Genomic DNA, 13,165 nt, shown 5'->3' with positions numbered 1-13,165 from the left:
AAATTAGAATAGACTCACAGTTACAGAGAACAAACTGGTGATTGCCAGAGGGGAGGGGAGTTCTAAAGCTGGGTGAAAAAAGTGAAAGAATGAAGTACAAATGATATTTTAATTATAAATTTGTATAACACATTTAAATTTTGGTGCCAGGACTTATCTGTCAAATATGTGACCCCTTCCTTCTTTTCTGGCCCTGAGCCCACACAGGTAAAAAAGTTGGGAAGGGAAAAAAAAAAATTATTAAAAATTGAAATGGGATAGATATATCAAAAGGGGACTTGCACATTTTATTCTGTAAACTTTTTATTTATGTATTCACTTTTTTTTAAATACCAAGCATTTATTTGGCTTTTACTTTAGCCAAAATCTTTTAAAAATATGTAGTGAAATATGGTAAATGTAGTTTCCAATTTCTTACCCTCTTTGAGGCTTTTCCTTGTAGTAGCATTATAATCCTGTTTTAGTGCCTATTAGTTATTCTAGTGCCAATTACTCTGGCACTGCCTTTGTAGGTATACAAAATAAAATAAAGTGCAGTAATGGTTAGTAAAATGACACAAAAAGTTTAGGAGAAGTGATGAAATGAACAATATCACTAAAGTGCTGAAAATGTGCCTAAACTCACAAAGTGTTATACAAAAGAAAGTAAACAAACAAGAATTCATTACACTGCTGACTGAGCTCTGCAACTGATTGGTGATCTTCATTGTCATAATATTCAGGCTCTCATTAGTGATTTCAGGCCAGCAGAAGAGCCAATATAATTGAATGCACACTGCCAAGGTGAAGTTTTAAGTTATGATTCTGAATTTATTATTAAGAAGCATATGAGATTAATAGATAGTAAACCGTTTAGAAATGTCTTTACACAGGAGTTAGGGGGCTCTAGTTCTAAATCAAAAGAAAAAAAAAAAACATATTCAACAACAAAAAAGAAATACAAGGGAACAAAGGAGAAAGAAGTTGTCAAATAAATCCAACTTATATTTTTAGAGTACTTTGTATAAAAGATAATGATAATCAATGAAAAATAACTATGCTCATAATTCTTCATTATTTTCTCCTTAATTTAACTAAGACAATCCTATTAATGTTTCCTGGGAATGATATATATACAAACAAAAACTACACTTTGCCAGCACATAAAATAAGATCTTTAGTAAACAATCTGGTTCCCTGAAATGCAATTCAAAATCTAAATCTCTATATTATAAAGTAATAACCTTTTTGGTAAGAGAGGCAAATCATAGGCCATATTTCTAGTCTTTTAGTAGGAGGATAGAACCTTGCACAACCAGATTGCCTTGTAAAGGTTTCTGAACGTGTGTTTTTATTTATTTATTTATTTTTTATCACAGAAAACCGCTATCAATAGAAACTCACAATCAAAGGATTCATAGAGCTTAAGCTACTAGATTAAACTGAAAAGCATTTCATGAGGCTCTCTTAGTCTAAATAAGAGAGGTATAATAATATTTTAGAGGCATTAGTAGAATTTCTAAAACCTGGCTTCGGCTTTCTAAATTATGGTTAATATTCCACTATCCATCAATAATTTTATCATGATCACATACAGAGCTTTCTTTCTGAAAAATAAAATTTACAAAGTTCTTTGACATTATCATCCTTTCTATAAATCTAGAGTGACCTTTTTATTATTTATTTTTTAAATTTTTAATTAAACCAGAAAATTTTAGGGGTTTTTTTTGTACATTAGAAGAATTATAAAAGTATATTATGTAAAAATAAAGAGAAAAGAGTAATTTTAAAAACTAAAAGTTATACTAGGAAAAATAGTACTACTAAATATTCTTAAATAACTAATTGATCAAAAATTATAAAATATAGGAATTTCTTAACCATATAACATTAAATTTAGAATATGTTTCACATATAAAGCTGGTTTTGGAACAATGTAGTTTTAATATAGGTAGTATTTCAGCTTACTTTGGTATACCAGGTGGCCTAATTCAAATCAAAGATCACTTTAAAAACAAAAAAATACAAAAACTGAAAAGGTCTACAGGTTGAACTTTATCATTTTAAATTAAAGAGACTAAGGTCTAGTGAAATGAAATAATTTTTACAAAATCACGCATCTAGAGAAGCCAGCTCTAGAACATGAAGTCTCTTGACTACCAGTCTATTTTTCCTCTCCATTCTGTTGGGCTATTATTTTCAATTAAATGTTAACTATGCTAAAAGTTTACATAGTTAAAGAAATAAAAACAAATCACTGAATATCTTATTAACTAAGTTATCTTTACCATTGTAAGTAATAACATAAATATTCAGTAAATAAAAATTTATAAATTATAAGTTTATCAGATATTCTGAATTATGAACCACATTATGGCACAGAAAAAAGCATAAATAAAGTAGATGGATATAGCAAAACGTTAAACTTTTGAGTTAAAAGGTAAATTTCATATTATGAAAGCCTCACATTTTTAATTTTTATCAGCCACATTAAATATTCATTTTTATTCACACACCTGATCTTCTTTGGATTAATAATGGCATTATTCATCAATCCTAAAATTCAACAGTATGTTTAATCAATTTAAATTTACTTATGCTATTAAAATGAATGATTAATTCTGGAACGCAAATGAAAATGTGACACTAAACTAAAGATAAATAAATATTCACTACGGGCAAAAAGGCTGTTTTTTGCTTTTCTTATCAAATATAATTTATACCTTATATGAGTTAGGACTCAGCACCCTCACACTCACTCACTTAGTAAGGAACTATTTCATTCGGCAAATAGCCTGTCATCTCATCTACATGTCATCTCTTTTATTAAAGTCCAATTCTTACTAACCTCTACTTAGTCACGAAAGTCATTGCAGGTACAATACTTTGAGGTGTTGATATAAGGTGATTTTCTTTCCATTTTTAAAGCAAAGTAAGCAATTCAGCTCAGCGAAAATGCTTACTCAGAACAATACATTTTTTAGCACTAGCTTCTTCACTAACGATGAAAAATATACCAAAAAGTTTAGTAATTTCCCAGTAAATAGCTCCCTCCACTGGCCCAACCATCATTATCTGCTCTGAAATATAGTCACCTGTTTCCCTGCTACCAAGTTGACATACAAACCACAGAAAGCTGGAGTTGCTTGAGAATTCAGAAATATCGCATTAAAATGTAAGTCACCCAGAAACTAAGAGGTGGCAACCCCTATAGAGTATGAAGAGCTCAATAGAAATTTAATGAGAAGCAGAAATACATATTAATACATATAAATACCAGCACTCCTTCCACAGAGAACAAGATTGGAGGTTGGAAAATACACTCTAAAAGGCGGCTTGTGGCTCTGAGAGGATATGATAATAACAAAGGGAGAAACGATGATCTCTAAACTATCATCAAAAGATAGTGGGTCCTGATGGGGTTTTGTTTTGCTGATTGGGTATTAAAGTTTAGGGATTAAACTGAATTGCTTGGGTCAGAGTAGAGATGGAACATTGTTTTACTTCTTTGCCCTTTTCTCATGGAGCACTCATCCTTTCCTAAAGAATATTTTCAGTTTGAGAGGATACTCATTATGAGCCTATCTTGGGTACCTGGTTAGTCGGGCCTGGTTAGTTCTTGGATGGGAGACCACTATGCAATCCAATCTTTTTATTTTACAAGTGAGGAGGTTCAAAAAGAGGAATTAGTTTACTAAAAATGTCCTCACCAGAGCCCTGGCCAGATTGCTTAATCTGGTCTTCTTTATAAGAGAGAGGGCAATGTTTCTCAAAGCGTAGTTGCTGGACCACCAGCAGCATCAGTATCACCTAAGACTTGTTAGAAATGCAAATGTCGGGCCTCAGGTCCCACCTCTAAATCAAAAACTGGGGAGACGGGTAGCCATCTGTGTTTCAATAAGCCCTCCAGAAGGTTATGATGTACATTAAACATTGAAAACCTTACTTTGATAGGTATAATCGAAATTTTAAAGTTAATTAATAATATTAATGAAAACAAGAAATTTCAACAATTGCTTATGCAATAATTTTAGTTAATAAAATCAGCCTGTGAGTTATGTTCAGAATGATCATCTTCAGTTGATTAAAGTTGGACAAATTGTTTTCACCCGTGCTGACTGTATCCCTCCCAAAATCCCATTCTATTTTGTCCCAAAATACTGATTATTTGTTCAGGTTCATTCAAGGGGCAATTCCTGTGTAATTTTTTCTTCCTCCTGGAACTCAACTATATTCCAAGTTCCAGATCAAATTGACTTCCCCTAGTATTTTAGGTAGTTCCTGCCAAAGAAATTTTTACACTTCACTTATTTGTAACTGACTTGAGATTTTATATGTTCAAGGGATCAAAAAATGTTTTTATTAATCTATGCATATCACCCCTCTCCACAAAGTACTGTCTAGTACAGAGCTAGTATTTAATACATGTTTGTTAAATGAATGGTTGGATTAATAAACTTTATCTGTCCTCATGGGTTTTAAGATTCTAATAACCACCTGCCTTCATGGAGAATTCTAGGTAATATCATTTAGATAATTCTCTGCTCAACTTAAGGAGATAAAAAACTATTCACGTCTGGATCCCTCTCATACCCTACCAAAAGGCTCTGGTTTAATTGCTTTTGGAAGGCAGTGAGGACATCAGAATTTTTAAAAATTCCTCAAATGATTCTAATGTGAAATCGAAGCTCAGAACCATTGATCTAGAATAATCTTCAAGTTGATATCAAGAGCCGTATTAAAATATTGGAATCAGTCTACCACCATGCAACACTGAACGTGCCCGATCTCGTCTGATCTAGGAAACTAAGCAGAGTTGGGCCTGGTTAGTTCTTGGATGGGAGACCACCTACAGGTGCTGTAGGCATAAAAAAAAAAATCATAAAATATTGGAGTCAGGCTATATCACTGCCTCTACTGTAAATGCATTGTGTAAATACATCTACTGATAAGGTTTACTGAGTTTATCTACCATGCCATGCAGGAAAAAAAAGGGGGGTTAGAAAATTAGAAAATTTGGTGTTTAGAAAACAATAACAAAGGGCAAACATTTCTAAAACTTATAATACACACTAATTGCTTCAAATATCTTACCTAAATCCTCCCCAAGTCCATAGCTGAAAGACTGAAGTATAACTTTTGTAGATAAGAATCTTGCAAACCTCTACCTCAGTCAATAATAGTATTTTTGGATTCTATGCAAGATTTATTTACTTGGCTAGATAGTTTCGCAGAACCACATATTGATTCTTTAATGAAAATACTATTCTTGGCATATCAATTGCAGCGTCAACTAGTTGAAAAGATTTCTAGTAGATTTCTAATATAATGTTAATACATTCTTAGTAACTTTTTTGAAAAAAATTTCAAATGTTTTGATCAAAAGTGTGAAATGAGTATTCCTAGACATGTATGATGTATTATATTCAAAAAGAAATCAGGAAAAGGAAAAGGAAAAGACTAAGCACACAGAGGGAGAGAAAGAGAGAGAAAAAGAGAGAGAGCGAGAAAGAGAAAGTACATTTTTTTATTAATTTGGGAGATTTCATTTAAAATGTGAATTCCGGCTGTTTATAAAATAAAAACTGTAATGTTTAGCAACCCTGGGCAGCAATCCTTCATGACACATGAAAGCCAGAAGTTTCATTCCCAAAGCTTTACAGGTCTCACACCCATGAGTTTGTCACAGTCCCCATGAAAGCTTCTTAACTTGCATTAACTGCCTGGCTCTTGTTACCCTATGCTTAGGTGGACCTCAGGTTTCACTGATGAGGGTTTAAATGTTAAGGGTATAAATGATGAGGGTATAAGATGGGGCTAAAGTGAAGCAGTTTGATGTTAAATTCAGTGGAGAATGGTAAAAAGATTTATATCTGTTAAGTCAATCTGATAAACTTATCATTGTTACACCCAGTTGCACAAAGTGTTTCCTATGAAAGGACTACCTTTACAGTAATTGTACATCGTATAAGTATTTTAGAAAATAACTAAAGACAACATGGCCAGGAGGGGGGGGAAAAGTATGTGGAGGAAAGAAATTTTAATTCAGAAAAACACCTCAGGATAAAGATGGGTTATGAATTCCAAATGTCAATATGTCTTAGAAATTATAATTCAGAAAATACTAAATAAATCAGTTTACACATGTACATGTGCACACATAGTAGCAATTATTTTCTCATAGTGTCATCTTTTCTCTTTGTTCTCGTTTAAATTTTAGATCATTGACACCTTCTAGTGACTTTGTTTTGTGTATTATGTCTTTACAAATGCTCTGATGTGGATGACTAAAATTTTTAAAACATATTTCTTGATATAATCCAAAACATGTCAGATATAGGAATCTATCCATTCTAATTTTGTTTTGAACTGTCTCCAGCTTCACTGACTATGTTTTCTTTGATTTTCTTTGGCCACTTCCTGTGGTAGATATTTACCGTTCCCCATCCCCCTTCCAGTTGAAATGCTCTCTTCAGGTGGTTACATGTCTATGTCCATGAATCTCTAAGTTAAGAAAGAGAACAATTTCTCTCTCAAATATACCAGGAGGAATGTTATTTCTGAGAAATATTATAATAACTTTCGAAGTCTTTCTCTTTTCATTGGTTTCCTCAACAATGAAAGGGTCAAAGGCTCAAACATAATAATGTTCTAGAACTTTAGGATTTAATTTTGTGCTGTGTTAGCTTTATTCTATCATTGATTGTTGTTATTTTGGACTGGGGGTCCTACATCAGAAAGAAAGTCATTTATCTACTCTAGTTAGAACTGGAGAATGTTTACTTTATTAGAGAATAATTGGCAACAAGGTTCTTACAGTATTCTTATAGAAAACAGTGATAAATTGTCATAACTTCTCTAGCCAGTAAAAGAAGGGGTAGGATCTCAAAATTTTCAGAGAATCATAACCACGTATTAATACACATTATCTAGACACCTATGTATATATTCTCGCTATCCATACATAAACTAATTTAGTCCAGGGACTCACAACCTGAGCACTGTTAACATTTTTGGCCAAGTATTTCTTTGTTTTAAGAGGCTGTTCTATGCATTGTAGGATTCTTAGCAGCATCTCTGGCTTCTGCACATCAGATGCCAGTAGCACCCCCAAGTCATGTGGTGACAATCAAGAGTGTTTCCAGATCTTGCAAAATGTGCCTTGGAGAGTAAAATCACCCCTTGTTGAGGACTATTCATGTAGTTCTTTCTAAATGGATATGGCTACTTGAGTTTGCATGTAAACTTTAAATGATACTTGAAGGAGTATTCAATATCTAGTTACATTGTTTGTGTTAAATTGTAAACCATTAAGGTCATCTTTAGTAAATAATATGGAGCACCAATGAAAATGCAAATGCTATTCTCCTTTTGGTCCTATTAAAATTCAATATGGGACCAGGTTGGACTTACATAATGGCTTAATCAGACACAACATAATTTTAGAGAGTTAGAAAGTTAATTTTGAACCCCCCCCAAAAAAATGTTTACTGTACTAATTGCAAGAGACCACCTGCACATGCCCATTTAAGATCGAGTCCATCTCCACAGATTCTCAATCACTCCTTTGTTTTATGAAACCCTTAGCTGTCTCCTTATTCAATGATGAACTGATGAACATTCTTCCAATTGTAATAGGATAAAATCATATCCTTAACTGTTTGGTGCATTTGTCTTTCACCATTTTTTAAAAATTATTTTTTATTTGTTCGAATGGCTTTTTGTGTTCATTTTATTTTCATTTATTTGTATGCAGGTGGGGTGAGTGGAGGAGTCCAGCAGTCTCTAAAGATCATGAGCCAATCTTGCAAGCTATCCTTTAGCAGTCTCTCACCATCTAACCAGATTTCCAGGTTATTCATCTACACATTCAAATTTGAGTTTCATTATCTAAATTTTTCCTAGACAGTCTTTCTAGTAATGTGTTAGCTGTTGCATTTGCTTATCTTTCCTTGCTTTTACTTAGATCTAGTGATTTTCTTCTGTTTTTAAAACAATACAAAGTAGATAAAGTTATGCTTGAATCTCAATGAGTGTTATCATTTCTGTAACATATTAGGTCCTCTCATACCGGCCTTTGTATATGTTTATCGGCTTACAATGACTTCCTCTGCTATCAAAATCCTATCGCATTAATACGTCATTAAACATGTCTTTCTCCTCTAGATCATGAATGTCCTGGAAGCCGAGACTGCATTTTCTTCATTGTATCACCAGTACTTAGGAAAATAATTGAAACAAAGTCTGTGCTCAGTACATATTTAGTTAAGTACCTGAACCGAACAAAAAGGATATAAGAAATGGAGATTTATTCCTTTGTTTATGTAACAAATAATTATGAAGGATGCAGTTCCAGAATAAACAATGTTTGAGACAAGGGGGTCAGAGGTGAATGAGGTATCCAAGGTTCTTACACAATTAGTGATTTCATATACTTTGAAGTAATTATCAACTATGAAGTAACAAAGTTAATATTTAGAAAGTACTTATTTGGTTTACATAGAAGGCCCCTCCCAGGACAGAGTATCTGAGCTGAGACAGGACAAGTGAAGAGTTGATACATACACATGTAGAGGCAGGCAATAAATAGTGTATTATAAGCAGAAGGAAGAAGGGCAAAGGCCCAGAGATAAGAAAGTGTTTGTGTGTTTTCGACCGACAGAAAGGAGGCCAGTGTGGCTGAATCAGGGCCAAGAATGAGAGGAATAATATAAACTGAGGGAGAAATTTAAATTTTAAAACATCACTGTTATTGCTCTATGGGGAAAGGGATGGGGAGCAAGAGTAAAAACAGAAAAAAAGTACATATGTGAGAAAAAAGACAGCAATGATAAACTTCACCTAATTTGAAATTTTGCCTGAATCAGTAGTGCTTAAAAGGATAAAATGACATTCTAAAAACAGAAGCGTCTCACTCACAGCACAGAGGTAGAAACAGGAAAAGTCACAAGAAAATGTCACATCTTACATGTCACCAAGGATTTGTGTCCCAGAGACTAAGAATAAGGTCTTTTAGATCAGTGTTTCTCACACTTTAATATTCATAGGACTCATTTGGTGAACTTGTTACAATACAGATTCTAATGCAGGAAGTCTGAGGCAGGGCCCCAATGCTGCATTTTTAACAGGCTCCAGTTAATATTAATGCTGGTGGTCTGCAGACACATTTTGAGTAGCAAGGTTTTGGATGATGGCCTAAACAAGGTATAGCACGTTAAGAAAAGGAGCAGAATAATTAGGGCACTTTGAAGATAAAACTGAACTCTGCATGACTGGTTTGAAGAATTTTCTACTGCGGTTTCAAGTAGTTAGGCACAACGGCATGGATAAACTTGATTCTGATTTATTTAGGCTACTGTTAGAGAGGGTCAATTTTTTCTTACAATTGTTATGATCCCTTAAGTCTGAAAGCTTTAAGAGACAAGAGTCTCAAAACCATTCTGAATACCATGGTGAAATCACCTTATAAAATGTTACTGTTGAAATTTCTTTTGACCTCTCGGGTGAGTCAAAGACTCACATATTCTGTTCTTGAGCATGCTCTGGTAGGGTTTCCTGACTCAAGAGATCACTTCCTCTTTTTTTTTTTTTTTTTAACTATTTACTAATTTTGTTGTTGTTAGAGCAGACAGAGTTGGGAAAATACTCAGGAATGTGTAAAGAGAAACTCTTTTACTAAACTGTCTTTTTTTAAACTTAGGTTTACTTCACATATTTTTTGGAATGAGTGAAGTGACAAAATGAACCTCAGAATAAATTGAAGATTGCTATTCTGACTTTACAATTTAACTTATTGATTTGGATCTACACAAGATATCTCTATATGAAAGAATGGAGTGTGAGGTCAATAAATTAGTCACATTAAATTTTAACATTGAAGATGATTGTTCAATGAATGTTTTCTAATATTCTCCTATGCTGTTTCGAGTTTTATAATACACATTCCAGAGATCACTCTAAAATGGATGCAAATTTTATTATTAACATACTTTCATATTATAGATGTTATTTGGATGTTTTAAACATTACACGCTCCAGGATTTCTCTGAGGAAAAATTTCAAGATACTACATTAGAGACACACGGATTAACAGATTTTCTATATTTTTGTAACTCATTTAAGAAAAAAAAACACAATTAAAAATAACAACCCCCTATTTTCAGTATTATCCAGGCACACTGTTATAGAGATTTCAGTTCAGAACAAATTGCAACAAATACCATGATGATTTAGAGATATACAACTCTAACAAAAGCACATGATTTCTGTTGTCTTTAAAAGTTAATACACGATATTAATGTCTTGCATTTCACATACTTCATCTTTATCTCGCTTTATAAAAATTCTCACAAAACATCAAAATATTACTTTCTGTTCGGTAAAATTATAACTCATCACCTTTGAGAGTTTTAACTTTCTATTATCTTTCTATTGCTTATTGTTTTCCTTTCCAGAATACTTTCAAACTTCTTCCCCTTTTTATGTCTTTACAAAATATCAGTGATTCACTTTCATTTACATGAATGATACCAGAAACTACATAAAGCTTAGTACACTAAATTTCAACGCGGGACTTTCTTTTAATTTAATCTGTAGGTCAACCAAAAATACTTCCAGTTCATCTGAAATCTTTTCAGAGACTATCAAATAATAATAATAATAATAATAATAATAATAATAATAGACTCAATTTTAACTACAGTAAAGTAGACCATCCCTTGATATCAATGATCAACACTAACATATCCTCATCAAATTTGCCTCAGGCCCATGGACCAACTAGATCTATTCTATCACTTTTCCCATAATTTATTGACCAGTTGAATAAATAAAAAATGGGTAATCTTATTACTGACAGAGATAAAATGATTTATTTAAAGATGATTTCCATGTGGGCTTTTAGATATAGATGTATATCTGTGATTTGAATATGGAAGAAATTAAAAAAGTGTGAAGCCTGACAAAGACAGAAAATAGCTTGAGAAGTAGAAGGAATTCAGCATAAAATAGGCAGTCTTATGCCATATTATGATTTGGAAATGCCATTTAAAATTTGAATTTGCATATTCTTTAATATTGTATACTCTCAAAGAAGCAAAAGTCAATTTTGATTGTCGTGGGTTATATTTAGAACATGTTTCTAGTTTCTCTAAAGGTGGTAAAATTGGCTGGAAGACTTCTCGAGACTTCCCAGATATAAAGAGAGTTTTGAAAGGCCATTCAGAATTTCTATTATTAATCAGAATTGTGACAGGAAACATCTCCTCATTTTCGAACATTAATCAATGCTTCAAATAGCGACTCCTTTTAAAAGTTTGTAAATAAGTATTCTTCTATGGAAGATTACATAACTCCTATATATAGCATGGAGAACTCAGGACAGATAATTCATGTTTCTCTCTCACTGCCCTGTGAAGGGAGGTAGAGTTTGCCACCTGAACATATACTTTTTAGGATATTGATTTTAACTTGGTTACTAAGGAACAAAAGATTCAGAAAAAAAATTTCGACCTCCCCCATGAACTGCCTGAAAGGAATTCAGATAGAGGACCTGCTCCAGGAGGAGAGATATCATCACAGATAACTGTAATTTAATATAAATCAATGTGTGATAGACAGAGAGGAACTTAACAAGGCCTATTTGTTCCAAGTCCTCTCTAAACCTGGTTGTTTAAGATAGTCCAGCAAACATTTATGTACCAAACATTTGTTTTTCCATCTTCATGTGAATTGGCTTCCTGACCTTTGAAGTGCCAAACCACAATCCCCTATTTATTCTCCTTAGCTTCAAAATGGCATGTAAACCTCAACTACCCAATTCCTCTTTGGGTCTCATATCTTACGGCATCCCCAAATAAACATCCATAAACTTGGATATTTTCTTCTGTTAATCTGTCCCAGATTAAATTTGATTATTAGCCCAGTTAGAAAAACGTATAAAGTAGGAGGAAAGTTATGTTTTTTGTGTTCCCGCACCTATTAAATTTCTTTAGTAAAATATTCCTTCTCCTATCTTTGAATAAAAATTCATATAGGTTCTTAAAGTTTTCAGCTGACTCTCAAATAATAAAAAGTCACTTTGAATCATAAAATGCAGTGTATGTTCAATAATTAAAAGTGAACTTCTTGACAGCTGCTTCTGGCCAAGATGGAGTAACAGAAACTGAATTTCCTTCCCTCCTAAAACAAACAAACAACTGGGGAAAAATATATAAAACAATGGTTTTCAAGACACTGGGCATCAGGCACTGAAGGACACTGATATTTGAGAAATAAGGACATACAAGGTAGGAGAGAAAAAATAAACTTCAATTTATACTAAAACCATATACAAAAATAAACGAAGTGAAATGACTAGAATCTGAACACACTTATGGTAGGAATGTAAAGTGTTATAAATACTTTGGAAAATAGTTTGGTAGTTTCCTAAAAAGTTAAATATACCCTTCCCGTATGATCCAGCCATTCCGCTCTTAGATCTTTTCCAAAAAGAAATTTAAAAATATGTCAATGCAGTAACTTATACATGGATGTTCAGTGCATCTTATTATAATAGCCCCCAAACAAAAACAATCCAAATATCCATCAACAAAAAAAGTGTGGTATACAATGAAATACTACTTAGCAAGAAAAAGGAATCAACTGTTGATACATGCAGCACTGAGTGAAATAGACTATACAAAAACAGAATCCATTTATATAACATTTTAGAAAATGCAAAATAATGTAAAGTGACAAAAAACAGAACAGTGGCTGCCTGAGATAGAGATAGGAGGGAGAATTATAAAGGAGAGAGAATACAGCATGAAAATACTTTTGGGAGTAATGGATATATCCATTATCTCGAGCACAGTGTTGGTTTCATGAGTGTGTGCATATGTTAAAACTTGATAAACTGCACGCTTTATATATGAACAGTTGCTTGGATGTCAGTTGCATCTCAATAAAACTGCTGAAACAAAAGTGATCATTTTAAGATGTGTTTCTCATTTCAATTCACAATCTTCTAAATATTCCATTTTCTTTAAATATATTCAACACTTTTATCTTCATTTAAGGGATAATGATTCCATCTCATTTCAAACAGCTAGGGTTGATTGCTTTTGAAGATGTATATAGTCAGCTTCTTTCTTTCTCATTCAATAGCTAATGGTTTTGATACTTTCAGGGCTAGAACTGGGGTGAG

General features: G+C 32.9%; 1 long non-coding RNA gene across 1 annotated transcript in view; it reads right to left on the bottom strand.

The window, feature by feature from the left end:
- Window positions 1-13,165, bottom strand: part of LOC118601643 — a 125,891-nt gene that overhangs the window by 78,576 nt on the left and 34,150 nt on the right. The window contains exon 2 of the long non-coding RNA XR_004950432.1: window positions 2,140-2,143. This is a non-coding gene — a long non-coding RNA (uncharacterized LOC118601643). The remainder of the gene's footprint in view (window positions 1-2,139; window positions 2,144-13,165) is intronic.

Source organism: Rousettus aegyptiacus, unplaced genomic scaffold, assembly GCF_014176215.1.
Source record: "Rousettus aegyptiacus isolate mRouAeg1 unplaced genomic scaffold, mRouAeg1.p scaffold_m13_p_4, whole genome shotgun sequence".
NCBI lineage: Eukaryota > Metazoa > Chordata > Mammalia > Chiroptera > Pteropodidae > Rousettus > Rousettus aegyptiacus.
Note: the sequence above shows the minus strand (reverse complement) of the source record. Positions and strands in the feature narration are given on the sequence as shown.